A 15,917-nucleotide genomic window follows, 5' to 3' on the forward strand; every position below is an offset into this window, starting at 1 on the left:
TGTTGGACCCATCCATCACCGCTTCCACCAACCTTAAGCAAACCCCCACACACTGTATACTACACTTGCTCTGTCCATTAATGCTATGGGAGGGTTTATGTTGGAGTTCGTGAAAAGCCTGCTGCATGACATACAGTTGCTGAAGCGGACGTCCATGTGTTGTTTTCAGATGCTGAGGGGCACTGACCAAGCGTCGGTATTTGATGAGTTTGGAGTAAGAATGGGTGCACTAACAAACAAACAATTACAAAAAATGTTGTTATGCTATGGTTAATCTGCTCTTACAATCATGTGCAGAAATAGTAAAACTATGGCAAAAAAAGTAATAGTAAAGTAGACCACACAAAATGTAATAAAAGTCATAGTAGAGGAAGCCAAAAAAGTTGTAAGAATGTCCTATATAGAATGACATAAAAAGTGATGTAAAAGATGCTATACCAAATGTCATAATATAAAATGCCATTAAAAATAGTACATATGGAATACAAAAGTAATAAAGACAACTTGTATTGTATACTATGCCATACAAAGCCAATAGAGTCACTTAAATCACCATTCAATTGGTACATTGACTTCTGGTTGTTTTTCATATTTCATATCGGCATTCTTTAAACACTCATCGGTCAGGTATATACAGGATTTACTTTCACCAATTTATAGCAGCCAGAGAAAGAGTGCATTTCATCCAGACTCTCCGTGTGCTTTTCATTTGCCATCGCTATTCCACAATTCATACTCATTCAATATAAAAAAAATAGGCCATATACTGTAGTGTATGCATGGTCTTACTTTTACTTGTAAATAAAGTCTATTTGTCTATCTTTCCGGACGAACATTTCCATGACTATCTATTCTTATCTTCTTTTAGTTTTAAAAGTGTAGAAGAAACAACAGCATAACAAGGTACACAGCTCATCGCTGCCTTACCTTGCGTTTGGACAGTAAAGCGCAAATTTAGCGATTTTGGTTATAAAAATGCTTGAAGTGATTTGAATCATACAGAAACTACATTTATAGCACAGATCAGTAAAGAAATATTAATATATATTTTATTTTCTCATTGATTGTTTTTTACTTTTCATGCCCCCCGACCCAATGACCGCACATCCCTCCTGCAATACAATTTATTTTACACATGCATCAGGAGTAATGTAAACAGCAGCAACAAAAGCAATTCTTGAGGCAGATGATATGGTTGACATCTTAACATCAAAAACTCAACATAAAGGAAACATAGCCCATCAACTGCTAACATATTTGAGCACCAGGCATCATTGATGTAAGTCCACATCCTCTCGTCCCACCGAAGTCCTGCGCTCTGTCCTGCTGTTCCCCATCAAGTGCAGCTTGATCCAGGATTCCACAATGGAGCCAGGTCTCTGTTAAGATATGGGCTCAAAAGCCACAGACCCCCCGTGTCTCTGTTCGCCTGTCTTATTTCATACATCTTATTTTTCTGTTACCATACATCAGACTGCCAAGAGTCGGCTGGGTAGTGGTGTAGCCTTAGGCTCTAGCTGGGTTATCTTCGCTTCCATCTCCCTCTCCTCCTTGTGTCACTTTGGTAGCGTTTGGTCCAGCAGGTCTGGCGAGGTGGTTGGCCAAGGGTGGTGATCGCCTCAAGGACTGCTGCTTTTCCGATATTGAGTGTCTTCTGTCTTATGCCAGTAATAAACACAAAAAACATCAAACTATGACAAAGAATGTCAAGAAATTCATGAGAACTACTGGCTTCAGCATGTACATGCCACTGTTGCAAAACCTCACTCAGCTGTGAGGGAAGACATCCCCATTGTTTAATTCCTATCCAACAGATCTCCTTGAATAATATGTCACTCCCCTCTAAATTTTGAGAATATCTGGTGTTGGACTTGCATGTTCCATACATGTTTGGAAGTCAAAACATAGTAAGTCAATTATAAATAAGTCATATATAGTAAGTCATAGAAACATGTAATAATAAATCACAGCATTGCATACCATACAAAAAGTTTAATAAGTCACAATAGAGTATGCTATAAAATAAATTTCATGAAAAAGTCGTAATATTGTTTGCCAAAAAATAGTCACAGTAAAGTATGCTGAATACACACACAGTGTGCTGAAAAAAGGAAAAATGCCCGACCAACATGTCCCCTTTGGGGAGGCTGCTAAGGTAGTCAAAAAGCTTCTTGCTGGCCTGAGATGCTGAAGGTGCTGGACATTGTTGGGCTCTCTCGGCTGACACACCTCTTCAACGTTGCATGCGGGTCTGGAACAGTGTCTAGAGTCCCAACAGACCGGGTGGTGTTTCCCATTTTCAAAAAGAGGGACTAGAGTGTGTTTAAACTATTGGGGTATCACACTACTCAGCCTCCCGGAGAAATCCTTTGCCAACTTGCTGGAAAGGACGCTCCGACGGCTTGTCGAACCTCAGATTCCAGAGGAGCGGTGTGGATTCCGTCCCGGTCGTGGAACAGTGGACCAGCGCTTTACCCTCGCAAGACTACTGGAGGGGTCCTGGAAGTTTGCCCAAACAGTCTACATGTGCTTTGTGGACTTGGCGAAAGCTTTCGGCCAGGACTTATTGGGGTTTTTGTGAGGGGTGCAGTGGGAGTATGGGGTGCCATACCCGTTGCAACGGGCCATCCAGTCTCTATATGCCTGCAGTAGGAGCTGTGTTCGTATCCTCCGTAGTAAGTCAGACACATTCCTGGTGGGTGTTGGCCTCCACCAGGGCTGGCCTTTGTCACCGGTCCTGTTTGTGACTTTCACAGGCAGGATATCTAGGCATAGCCAGGGGGTAGAGAATGTCAATGTGGTGGTGGGGGCGTGGTTATGCTCAGCCGCAGAAGGGTGTGGCTCAGGGGACAGGTGCTGGGGATGAGGCCTAATTGCCCTCAGCTGATGCTGATTGCTTTCCCCAATATAAAAAGAGCAGTACGAGAGACTGGGGTGACTGCTGCCAGACAGTCTGTGAGAGTTGGTGCAAATAAAGACCTTTACCAACGAAATACCTGGAGTGCTGTGTTATTGTGCAGCGGGGAAACTCACCAAAGTAACAGTCAGTTTCGGGGGTCTCGGGATCACCTCTCTGCTGTTTGTAGATGATGTGGTCCTACAGCATTCAATAGGGCGGTTTGCAGATTGTGAATTAGTGGGGACGAAAGTTAGCACCTACAAATCTGGGGCCATGGTGCTCACCCACAAACTAGTGAATTGCTCCCTCCAGGTGAGGATATTGAGCCTACTGCCAACAAAGGAGTTCAAGTATCTCAGGGTCTTGTTCACAAGTAAGGGTAAGAGGGAGCGGGAGATCGGTAGGCGGATCGTTGCGGCTGCAGCAGTAAAACAGGTGCTGCGCCGGGCTGTCTTGGTGAAGAGGGAACTGACCCCAAAGGCGACTCTCTCAATTTACCAGGCCGTCAATATTTTAAGTGCATTTTTATTGAAATATTCGCTAAAAAGGTCTGGACCAGAAAACAACTCCGCCGACTGACAGCTGATCAGCTGTCAGTCGGCTGCAGTCATCAGAAACCGACGCCGCTTCACGTGAAATATCTGTTAAAATATGTTTCCTCGCGTCTTCTCTCCTCGCTTGGTTTCCTTGCGTCTCTCTGTGCATCCCTGGTGGGAGGGACTCAGACGCAAGGAAGGGACGCAAGTGAGGGAAACGGGGATGCCATTTAGAGACTTGGGATGCACCCTATATCTCCATGCTGGCCTGGGAACACCTTGGGATTTCCCAGAATGAGTCAGAAATTATTGTGGGTGAGGGGGAAGCCTGGGTCAGCCTGCTGGGTCTGCTGCCACTGCGACCCGACTCCAGGATGGATGGATGGATTTAGGTCATAAAAATGTGAAACGTAAAACCATGTCATAAAAACATATTTTAAAAAATGCTTAAAAAGCATAGGTAGGAAAGTATGCCATAAAAAGGTCATAGTCAAGACAATTTTACAGCAGACTTCTTGATTACATCCCAATGTTACCTGATGGCAAAAAAGGAAATAATGTAAACTTTCTGAAGTAATACTGTGGGCCAACAAAACTTGCTAGCCAGCATACATGACATGTTTAGAGGATTCTTCTGCTTCCACTCATGCTACACTTGCAAAAATACATAATCATACTTCCACCAACCAGTTGACCAAGTTACAGTTTATATATATATATATATATATATATATCTCTCTCAATAATGGATAAAATGGAATTTAATATTACAGGGAGTTTTGCCTTCTGTAAAAGAAAACAGGTATGTTCCTCCGAATGCCGACTACGAATCATTTGTATCATATATTGTTTGAGAATTAGGGCAGAAGCCAGAAAAAGAAAAGGATTAAAGAAATCATTTCAGCCTTTGTTGTCTGAATATGAACATGTTCAATCAATTGTATAATACAATAGAATAACTTAGCAACAATAGCGTATTTGTCTTATTAAAGTCTTAACTGGTGTGATAATTTGTAACATCCAGGTGGTCATTAAATACAACCTCTTATCAGGTGTTCGCTTGTGGAGAAATGAAGCAGTAGTTTGGTAAAGAACATTTTCACCTCAGAGTTTAATTAATATTAAAGAAGTGGCAAAACAATAGCCCCATTGCATTTGAAATCTTAACCCTAAGTGCCCTCATTTGGAGAGCCTGGCATATCTCCATGCTGCACCAGTCTAATCTATGGCGTGTCAACGTGACCAGGTGAAAAGTGGCGTTAATTCTATATTGGAGCTGGGCATGTGTTGAGAGCAGCAGAGACAGGTAGAGCATGTCAGGGGAGTAAGCGTGTGACCTGACAGGGATTGGCAGGCAGGGTGTTAATTGGATAGGTGCGCCAGCCCATTTGTGTTGGCCATCCCATCACAGAAGACATTGTACCGAGTTCTTGACTCCCAAGACAAGCTGCTGTGCTCTTCGTAGACATGCTCTGAATATAGCCAGTGAAATTATTTGTTTCTCAACAGCCACGTGATTTCCCCATGCACACAAAGACAGGGGGATGGGAAAGACAATGCTTCACAAGGTAATGCCTCTCTCGGCTAAAATTGAGGTTATTTGCAATGGTAAGAATTCAGTGTATTTGTAATACTGCATTTACAACAAGAAAACATTTTATATGAAGTGAGTAGTAGAAGCAGGATTTACATTAGATTTAAAGTTAAGATACAAAGTCAAAGATGTTCTTAGAATACTGATTTGTGATCACTTGGCTCTTAAATTCATCAGCTATTATAGGAAGAGAGTTATGTGTCATGTCTTGTGTCGGTAAACAGGTTCAGGAATATTGACACTGGCACTTTTCACAGTCATTTCTGATTAAAGTTGAAGTTGCTGGTTATTTGACGAACTAGCTCCCTGAACCTGTTGGCTTTGCAACTACAACGGGGCGCGAATGATGTCAATGAGCCCCTGACAAACCTGGTCTGACGATATCATTTTAAATCACATTCGTACATGCTTCTTTCAACAATCAGATGTCAAAACAATCTTTGTACAATCCTTGAACTCTTCTAAAGCATTATGTCAGTACTTTTTATTTTTTTACTTGGAAGTCTTTGTTTCAATGTAACTGAGAAAACTGACGGAAAATGTTTGATCCTCAATTGTGTTTCGCACACTAGCTACAAACACTTTCTATTCTGCTGTTTGATGGGCCAACATGTTTGAAATTATACATGCTACTGAGTTATCACTGTCAATGTTCACAGATTGTATTTGTTACCATGATTCATATTGATCCTTAATAACATGTCATTACTAGGAAAAACTGTGTTGAAAGTGATTTTTTTGTTTTAATCTAATTTATGAGCTATAAGTACGCTGTACAGTATAAAGTATAAAGTACCAATTTCAAAAATAACAAGTTTTGATGATGTCAATGTTAAAGATATTCTTGGTCCTAAAATTATTTCATCTCCTTTTCAACATGACTTCCAACATGACTGCACAATAATGGTTTGACAGAGTGTTGGCTGTAGTGTGGATATGTCCACACCACATGTCTGCAAAATTATGACTTTTTTCCATTCCAAATACAAATCAAAAGGTTATCGTGCCTTTGCTGTTTTAGACCTAAACCTCTAGAATCGTCTTGCCCGTTGCTGAATATTTAGACTATTTCAAGCAGCTATGAAAAAAAACATATTTATAGATTGCTGCAGGAATGCATCCAAAAACCAGGAAATGAGTTAGCTTTTTTTGAACTTCCTATTCCCTCATCTCAAAGATGTTTTTTTTAATGTTTTTTTTTGGTTAGATGTCTGAAATAAGTTTTGTGGTTTTCACAAGTTTGATATTTTAACATTTACTAGATATAAAATATGTCAGTAAGTACCCCTCTTAATTTTTAAGCTTGTACATGTCTTAACATGCGGGTACTAACAAGTGTATGAGTAAATAACATCGTGCAGACTAGTCCGCCTTCACAGCCTTGTTGCGTATGTTTTCACTAATGCTACCATGGTGTAGTTAATTTATAGTCTCACATCATCCAAGCAGCAATTTTTAGGGAAGTCTTTTTGTAGATCTCCCACCATGTCTTGTGTTTTGGAACATTTTAATTTGGTTTGTCACCCATTGTGCTGTGTTTTGTATAGTAATTTATTTTTTACTTTATTTATCTATGTTTTTGTAGATGTGTGTAGCACTTTGTAACTGTCTTTTAAAAAGTGATGTAATAATGAAGCTTTATCTACTTAAATTACTAAGACTGTATTTCCCATAGATACGTTTTTTTTTCTATTTTAGTTCAATAGTAGATATTAGGACGAAGAAATTAGAAATTAAGTACTTGGATAGGAGTAAATGATTGCTCCCTCAATGTTTAAGCAAATAGAAAATACAAACGGGTAAAGAGGTTTGTTTATTTTTTATATAATAAAAAACTGCATTGCAGCTTTGCTTTGTGCGTACAAATGCACAATTGCACATTTCTATGCAATATAAACCAGGGTTTCCAGCTTTTATTTGAATATGAATGTTTTTCTAATACAGCAAAGGGTATGGACAACCTTCAATTTAACCTTAGCCATTGTGTTCGATGCAGACTAGCCTTTCTATTGTTAAAGATGCTGCATCTTATTTTTAATAAGCAAAAGGATTAAATTAAACCCCATGCAATCCAAATGAAATGTTTTTTTTTTGGATGCATTCAAACCAAATGTGTCTGGAAAAGATAATTCCAGTTAATGGAGGCATTTAAAGAAGTTGGCTGATTCCTCTGCTACAACTTGGATTATACCATGTGTTTTCTTTCCCTTTCTGCCGTTAAGGGGAAAACTCAACATGAATGTTTACCACAGCTTCTACATTCATCATTTCATTTTTTTGGGTTAGTGGGTGGTGACATGAAGAGAGAGTGACAGGAGATGTGGGGCAATAGAGAAGGGGTATGTCATGCAGAAAACAGGGTCTGGGAATCGAACCATGCAGCAAACATGTTCTGGGAATCGAACCGTGCAGCAAACAGGGTCTGGGAATCGAACCGTGCAGCAAACAGGGTCTGGGAATCGAACCGTGGACTCGATGCTCAGGGCCTTTTAAGTGCATGTGGTACAGGCCACTAAGCTATCGGGTCGTCCCATGATTTCATTACTTTGATAAACGCAGTAAATAGTGAGGGTTTTCTCAATTCTATGAGGTATATGATGAGGCATGTTAACTACAACTATTATAATTATTGTTATAATTACTTTCATAATAATAACAACATTATAATGTGTGTCATTTAATCTTATTTGGCTCTCTTTCCATTCCTTTTCCTGTGACTCTATAGATTTCCTTCAGTCTGAGGTTGGGGCTGGCGTGAGCTGTCAGATTTGCGGGTGATATCTCAATTAAGCAAAATAGGAAAATCTATTGTTTATGGGGGTGTGAAAGGGTATTTCCAAGCCGCAGGCTTTAAAATGGGAACAAGAATGTGTTCGGTCAGCCTGAACAGCACAGGAGGATTTTGGGGAGGACTCCTTCTTTGTGACACATGCAGCATAGACATAATGAATTATATTATAATTACAAAGCACAGTCTGTAGAAGTGGACAATATAGATATTTGGCCAGGGGGTGGAGTGTGCTGCTCTATAGAGACTGGGCCACTCCAGACAGCATTTCTATTCAGATCACTCTAACTTAGACAAATCTCAATATGAATGAATGAGGCATTGTTCGGAAAATAAAAACGTTTGAACAAGGACGCATCATCTTCTCATATGCTAAGGGAATAAGCAATTTTACAAGTCTCAACCAGACATTTAGTTGTCAATGTTTTACTGTTTTGACTTTGTCAAAAAGTACTATGTATTTATTTATAATAAATTCCCCAAAATACAAGCATATAAAATACTCCAATCAGTAAATGTTTGTTGGCAGCAGTATGTCGCACCAGATAACAGTGGTTTCTCTGGAAGAAGGTGATATGTGTGTGGTGATGGTGAAGGCGGTGTGTATTGTGGATAGATTGGGCAAAGCAGAGAAGCAGAGCGGAGTGAAGCTGGCAGTGACTGAGAAGATGAGGATTTGACGGCAAGGTGACAAAGAGTTCAAACAAAATGAGGCTTGTAGATTAGCAGCACTCCCCTCTATGACAGGTGTCATCTCTTGGGGCAGTCTGTCACTCTGCCTGCTGCCACTCTTTATATAATATGAGCAGAGACACACAGAGAGATAGGAGGAGAAGCTGCACACACTTGCACCTCACAAGACAAGGCCGAGCCTTCTCTACCTGCCAGTCCAAGATTAAAGCCTAAGTGGCAGAGGGAGAGTGGGAGGAACACAAGTCAAGCAAATATTTATTCACCTTGCTGGTGATTTTGTTTTAATCAGAAACAAAAAAAAGTCAACGTTAAATCACCTACCATGGGGCATTACATTATAATAGAGACACACCAAAGTCCATTATCACTCTATGACATTGCAGTTTGAGGGTTTGTCATTCAGTCAATTCAAATTGCTTTACATGTTTGTGCCTTTATTGCCTTTGTCACATAAATCAATCACGGTCTTATTCCTGGCCATTGTTGGAAATCAGTGAGTAGGAATATTTTGTGGTAGTATTTAATTTTTCTATAGTTTTTTTTATTAATGCAATAAAAAATGCCTTCATGACAAGGTATTCCATGCTATTTAATTAGCTGCATATTCCCAAAACAGATTCTATCTATCTATATAGATATATCTATTTATAGATATATCTATATCTATCTATATCTATCTATATATATCTATATATATAGATATATATATCTATATATATAGATATATATATTACCAATGCACATTTACTGCCACGCATTAGAGTAAACCCAGGGCGAGAGAGTGAGAGAGAGACTCTTTTGTAAAGAGTCGCTGAGTTTTGCCCAGAACCTTAACAAGTCCGTCGTACAGGAAGGTATTAACTAAAGCTCGGAGAGAGCCAGCTCACATCAGCTCGCTGACATGCAGGCGGAGACCTGCTGCTCTCTGCCCAGGACTCCAGCCATCTGCTCCACAGATTGCACTGAAACACACACAGCAAGTGTTACTGCTACCCCTCTGGGTGAGAGAGTCACCAGAGGGTCAGCTACCTCTTCAGGACTTTCCCCCTTATGTGTTTTGACTGCTCTTACTTGCTTATGCTGACGAGGGTCACTAAGCAACCCGACTAATAATCTCGTAATCTGCACTGAGTGACGAATTGAGGGTCTACAGTATGTCTCATAGGCAGTGAGCGCGAGACTGCACAAAGAGAGGGAACGAGAAAAGAAGAAAATAGCAGGAGAATTATTTTGATGTTGGTTTTTGACAGATGAGGGATGCCCCCTGTTGACTTTGACAGGAAAGCTGGAAACTGGGGTAGAGAGAAGACAACCAGAGAGCAAATTGTGAAGAAAAATAAGCAGAGTGACATATTTCTCCACAACCACAATGGTAGAAAAGGGGTCCCTGAGATTATATGGACAAAGAAAAGACACGGAGTAAAAATTCAGATGGCCAACACACATTAAGGTTTTAAAATATTCATTGCACAGGTTGGAAGGGATGGAAGGTCATGTGAGTATTTGGTGTCCTCCTGAATGAAAAACTCTCTCTGAATAACAATCAGGTTGCATACCATCAGACCTATAATGAAAACGAAGATGAGTGGTAGCTGGTTGTAACTACACAGGGCAATTTTCTGTAGCCCGGAAAAGAATAAAATAAAAATGTATTGACCCAACAATTCTGTTAGAAACTAAATAAAGCATAACATTTAATTATTTGGGATTCTCTTTAATTCAGAAATGTTTTTTTTTTCTCAAATTAATTTCCTGATAGAACAATTTCACACACTTGCAGCACGACGGCATCTGTGCCCTGCGCATTGAAAAACAAGTCATATGCCTCGCAGTGCCTCTCTGGTCTGTGAACCAGTGTCCGTTGGGGAAATCAACCACCCTGGGCACAGTTGTGCTGGAGTGAGTAATGAGGCAGGCTTTCCACGATGGCTGATAGAGGCTCCCATTAACAGCCACGCTTCAGGGTATTCTCTGTCTCTGTTGTGGAATGGAAATGAGATCTGATAGAACCATGTATAATTTGTTGTCATATCAAAGTGACACTTATTAGCTTTATTTCCTTATCATTGTTACATCTACAGTACCTCTGGGTAAATATTTCAGTAGATCAGACTGCTGCTAGCATGCTTTTGTTATGTGCCTTTAAGTATAGAAATAGTCAGTATAAGTTTCATTTACTGCAATTCTGTAACAACTGGTTAAAGAGACGTGTGTCTTCTGCTGACGTGCTTTCAAATTGAACACAATGAAGTACTATACCCCATAAATAGATTATATGAAAGCTTATATCTAGTGTCCCTGTTGGTTCTAAAGGAATATTTTGGGCATTTGTGTGTCATTTCTTTTCATCACTAAGGTTGATCATCTTATTAGCAATATTATCCTTCAGTATGTTCAAGTTGTGTTGATGTATTGTCTGCATTCTCACACACATGTTTACTCGTGCAGAAAGACACACAAGCAAAAAACTTTTTTTTTTCCCATTAATCTCACAGCTTTCCTGAAGTGGATTATTTTTGAATTCATCCAACAGCCCCCTTCATATCTTTGTGACTTTGAATTGGGATATTGGGGGATGGACCACTATCAGAGCAGAATTATTTTCCCAACTCCAACAGAGAATTGAGCATTGAAGGGTTATATTTTACCATTGCATCTATAGATGTGCAGCATTATAACTCATGAGTGGCACCTCATTTCACACAGCCTAATGGCTTGACACAGAGATCACACTGGGGATTCAGGCAGGGGAGCTTCCCTTCATTTTTTTGGTCTAAGTTTTATGAGACACAAGGATTAGGGTTGATTGAAAGTCACAGTGAGCTGCTGCACAGCACTGCAGTATGTATACGATTTTGAACTTTCCTCATTGAAAACTTAATTATATTAATGATACACAGGGTGCCAATGCTATATCACTTTGATTTTTTTTTTTTTTTTTTTTTACAAATTCTGCAGGCTCAATTTGCTGCGTTGGATAAAAACCTGACAAAGTCAAAGATAAGTTCAGATGTTGGTCTTTATACCCCCCCCCTCGCCCCTCCCTGAAAAAAAATCACCCCAGACGGCAGCAGCTGTGTGATATTTAACTGATTTAGATAGAGCCAAGCAGTCTCTGAGGCACAGTCTACTCTTGAGTGAACTTATCGTACCCGCCTGGATGTGACAGACAGCGTGGCCCTCCAGCTTAGTTGTCATACAACGGCGACCAGTCAAAGCTTGTCAGGTTGCATGATTGTATAATTGTGTTGTGACACCTTGAACCTGCCGGTGGTATATATCCATGCTCATTTTCTGATAGCACACCGGAATCAGAGTTATGATGGGTGTAATTTGTGCCTCCAACAGCAGAGTGAAAGGAGCGGGTCATCAGCAGGATAAATACAAATTAAAATTGATGCAGGTCTCATTCCTGCTTGACCAGTTTGTGTTGGGAAGCTGCAGAGAGCTAGGAATGGTGCACTTGCCATTTGTGCCATTTGGTCTTCCATTTCAATTCAGAGCCTGAAGGCAAAAACTCCGAATATAATGTACCTGCCCAAAGATGTGCTACAGTATCACAGGCTTGATAATACAGCTCGGCTACAGCTGCTTTCATAGCTCAGAAACTCGAGTTATGCCTCCATGACCGTATTACGTTTGTAACCTCTAAGTTCATGTCAAAGCGGTTCCCAAAAGTAAATAATATCGAGGAAAACGGAAAATAAAACAGAAGTGCAGAGGTAGATTTTTTATATTTTTCTAATACCGGTTGGAAGATTGGAAATTTGGACACTTTAAATGAAAAGCTAGTGATTTGTGAAACAACGTGTGAGTGACAGTTTCATTTTGATTCCTGTATTAGCTGTTTGTTGCCGTCTCCGGGTGTATGTGCGCCTGAGTGTGTTCTGGTATGTGTGTGTCGTACGTCCAGCTGAGCCAAAGAGGCATCCTTCTGAACTCCTGTCACAGCTTCTCTGACTACGAGTTCAAGAGCTCTTCATTACAGCCTCCGCGCATCTGAGGGAGAGAGAAACAATGCTTAGAGCTCAATGCACATAACCTTTCCATTCAATCAGCAGTTCAAACTGTCTCCCACTACTGAAAATCATTCTGTTTCTAGCTAGTCAAGGGCACCACCGAGTCAAAAAGCCTCCAATCAAAAATGGATGAGGATATCTTTCACTGTATTGACCAACAGGCAGCAACCAAAATGATAATTTCTGCAATGAAGCTGCCATTTTTATGTGACCATAAGGCAATAATACAATTCTGATTGAAAATGGTAATCACAACATTTTCACCCGCATGCCTATGCATTACTGTGAAATATGTATATTCATGAAAATAAATGGTAAATCTAGCCGGTGCAACGCCGACGTCAGACAAAGGCTCTTCAGTGATATTTCATACAAATCCACTGATATAATAATTATACTATTCCCAGTCTTTAGTGGAGGTTGATTGTTCTTGCTGTGAGCTAACACACTTAATTGTAGTATGCAAATGAGAGCAATTACAAAGCTTTTAGGTGAAGAGATGACAGCTGAGGTTGGTTTTATTGGAGGCCTCACCCAAACAGTTGTCATGGAAACCACATAGAATAACGCAACTGTCAAACCGGCTATAATCTCATGATGTGTCCAGAAATTGCGTCTGCTCAACTTTTTGTTCCATTAACTGATCCATATGAAAAAAAGGAGATTCTTTGATTACTTAACAAATTGTCAATTTGTGTTGTGCAAAGGAAAAGAGGGTTTGTTTGACAAAAGAAAATGTTGGAATGGATTCAAATTTCCAAAACAAAGTCTTCATAAGAATGTAAAATATGCTCGTGCACACAGTCCAAAATTCTTTGAGTGTCAAAATGTAGTCACATGTATCAAAAAGGACAATTATTTGAAGGAAGATATTTGTTATTGCACTCATTCAGCACACAGATCTGTTTATATTGTGAAGTCTTTGAATTAAACAAAGAGGTGTCCTTTTATTTTTGATTTATTAACACATTTTAACGCTAGTTTGGATGATCAAGTGTGATTCAAAGAGACCTTTGCACAAACTGAACATTAATATTTTGGTGAGTGGTTACACTAACCTTTTCAGACGGCTGATCTCATGACAGTTCCAATAATGCCATAAATGATTGTTACTACCTTTCCAATTAAAATCATCATGGTCTTTTTCTTTAATGTATTATTTTTGTTGGGAAAAAATAATCTACACCTTGCTTTTGGAGTTGCACATTTTTTTAATTATATACTTTTTTAGTACATTTATTTTAAAAAAAACATTGGATTTTATCAGACCGACATGGGAAATTCACTGTCCCATCTTTGTTTATCCCAAATTATAGCAAATGACACAATCACTGATGTTGGCATGCAAAACTAAAAACTGCGGTCTGAATTTGGTCAAATTTTCTACAACAATCTATATTACAATTACTCTTGTGCAGGCTTTCATGAATTAAATATGAGTTGTGCCTGAGAATGAGATGTTATAGAGGTAAATGACAAGAGGCAGCCTGTAATTGAGGTGATGACAACACGGGCCTACTGAACTAATCCCTGACTCGGTCATGTGACGGGCTGTTCACCAATGGCGGGAGCTCTTTTCACCACAAAGCCAGGGCAGCTGGGAAAATTGATTTCTCATCTGAGCTGTATTTGATAGCTTTTGAAATCAAAAATTGAAATTAACTAACCTACGCCCCATCATTACAAAAGACTAAATTAAACCGTGCAGCAGCAGTTCCTCCGAGCTCTGGAAGCCTGTGAAGGAGAGAAAGATGAAGCTCTCCCCCGGCCCGTGACTCCCACACTTTCAACCCAGTATATTAAAAGCAATACATACAATGTGGTCTGTTGTCTTCTTATAATGTGTATTGTAAACTGTTTGACTACTGCTATTTATACAATATTATTTACAGCACAACTAATTTATCAAAACAACGCATTCTGTTTTGTGGTTTGCTTTGTGCATACCATCTTTTTTAAATTGTATTTTCTGGTAATTTTATTATTTGCCATTATTTGAATTTAAAATGAAAAATAATATAATATTGACTGTGTTGGTGAATACAATTAATTGTTATGAAATATAGATTTTTGTTGAATACAATTTCAAGTTGTATTTAGTCGTACTGGGAAGTTAATATTTCTTCTTAAAAGATACATTTTCCCACTATTTGCTAAGATGCAATAACTATGAGTGACTAATTAAAAAAAAAATCCTTATTAGAACAATGGAAACACCAACTTAGCAAGCACTTAATAGTAAATTCTCTTTGTGGGAGTGAGTGAAAGTGGACAAGACGTGAAGCGAAACAAGGTAGCCGGTTGCGTTGACAAACGACATGCTGAAACAGATGTTCCTGCAGGTGGACATGAAGATCAATAGCCAGTGGAGAGCAGCGAGATAGTTACCTGAGCTGCTAGAACTTGTAGCAGATGTTAAACAGACTGATGCCCTGCAAGGCTGATCAATGGACAGGAGGCAGATGGAGGAGAGCATGGAGGAGTGCTGGGAGGCACCGTTAGCAGAGAGACACATAAAGTAATGGGAGTCACATTTGATATGTAGATGGGCGCCTGTCCACAACGTTAACCCATCAACACAAAAATAATAGGCTTCAACTTTGGGGAAACTTCAACTTCAGCCAAAACTCTGCTCTCTTCTTAGACTGCCATGTCATCCTAATTACTGTTGAGTATACATCGTCAAAGTCAAGATCCTGTAAAGCTGATTATTTGTCCCGTATCATAATTCCAAACAGGTAGGTTAGGGCACCGTGATGACTATTATCCGGCATGAGAAACCAGAGATTCAGCAGTTTTTTCTGGGCAAAAAACTTGCCTAATTAGCAGTGGTAAGAGGCAGTGTCAGGCTGCGATCTAACAGACTATCACCTTTACCTCCCATTAGTGAATTAAATACACACTGGAAATCCCAAAGCATCTCTTGGCCCTCACTACCAGGTATAACTAGTTCATTATCAATCTTACTCTAGGAGCGCATGACAAAAAAGGGCTTAGTGGAACATATTTTTCAGGTATTTTGCAAAAAAAACAACAAATAACCAAGAAATCTAAATATATATTCAAAATATTCGTTTGACAGCTTGAGCACATACATTACATTTGGTTTACGACACTATGCTTACCAGGCAGTGAAAATGAAATTGCAGTGCACCTACATTTATAGTTAGAAGCAACATCTCCCTCGCATACCGTACACCTGCATGAGCGCACACGCACACACACATATACACACACACACTCACACACACACAGATCTTCTGACATCAAGCGTCCCAGTGGCCTTGCTGTCCGAGAAGCAACTTGAACTAGGCGATAACCTGATAGACTTTATCTTGTCTTCCCTGGGTCTCAGTGAAGCCTGGAGAAGACACTTCAACTGCGCAGC

The 15,917-nt window shown here is 39.7% G+C and overlaps 1 long non-coding RNA gene across 1 annotated transcript in view; it reads right to left on the reverse strand.

Moving 5' to 3' along the window:
• Positions 1 to 12,301: 12,301 nt before the first annotated feature.
• LOC137803616 (uncharacterized) overlaps positions 12,302 to 15,917 on the reverse strand; it is a 64,969-nt gene continuing 61,353 nt past the window's right edge. Inside the window, exon 4 of the long non-coding RNA XR_011080080.1 lies at positions 12,302 to 12,509. This is a non-coding gene — a long non-coding RNA (uncharacterized lncRNA). The remainder of the gene's footprint in view (positions 12,510 to 15,917) is intronic.

The sequence above is a fragment of the Clinocottus analis genome, unplaced genomic scaffold, assembly GCF_023055335.1.
Source record: "Clinocottus analis isolate CAN_PGR_092001 unplaced genomic scaffold, fCliAna1.0.p SCAF_6, whole genome shotgun sequence".
Taxonomy (NCBI): domain Eukaryota; kingdom Metazoa; phylum Chordata; class Actinopteri; order Perciformes; family Cottidae; genus Clinocottus; species Clinocottus analis.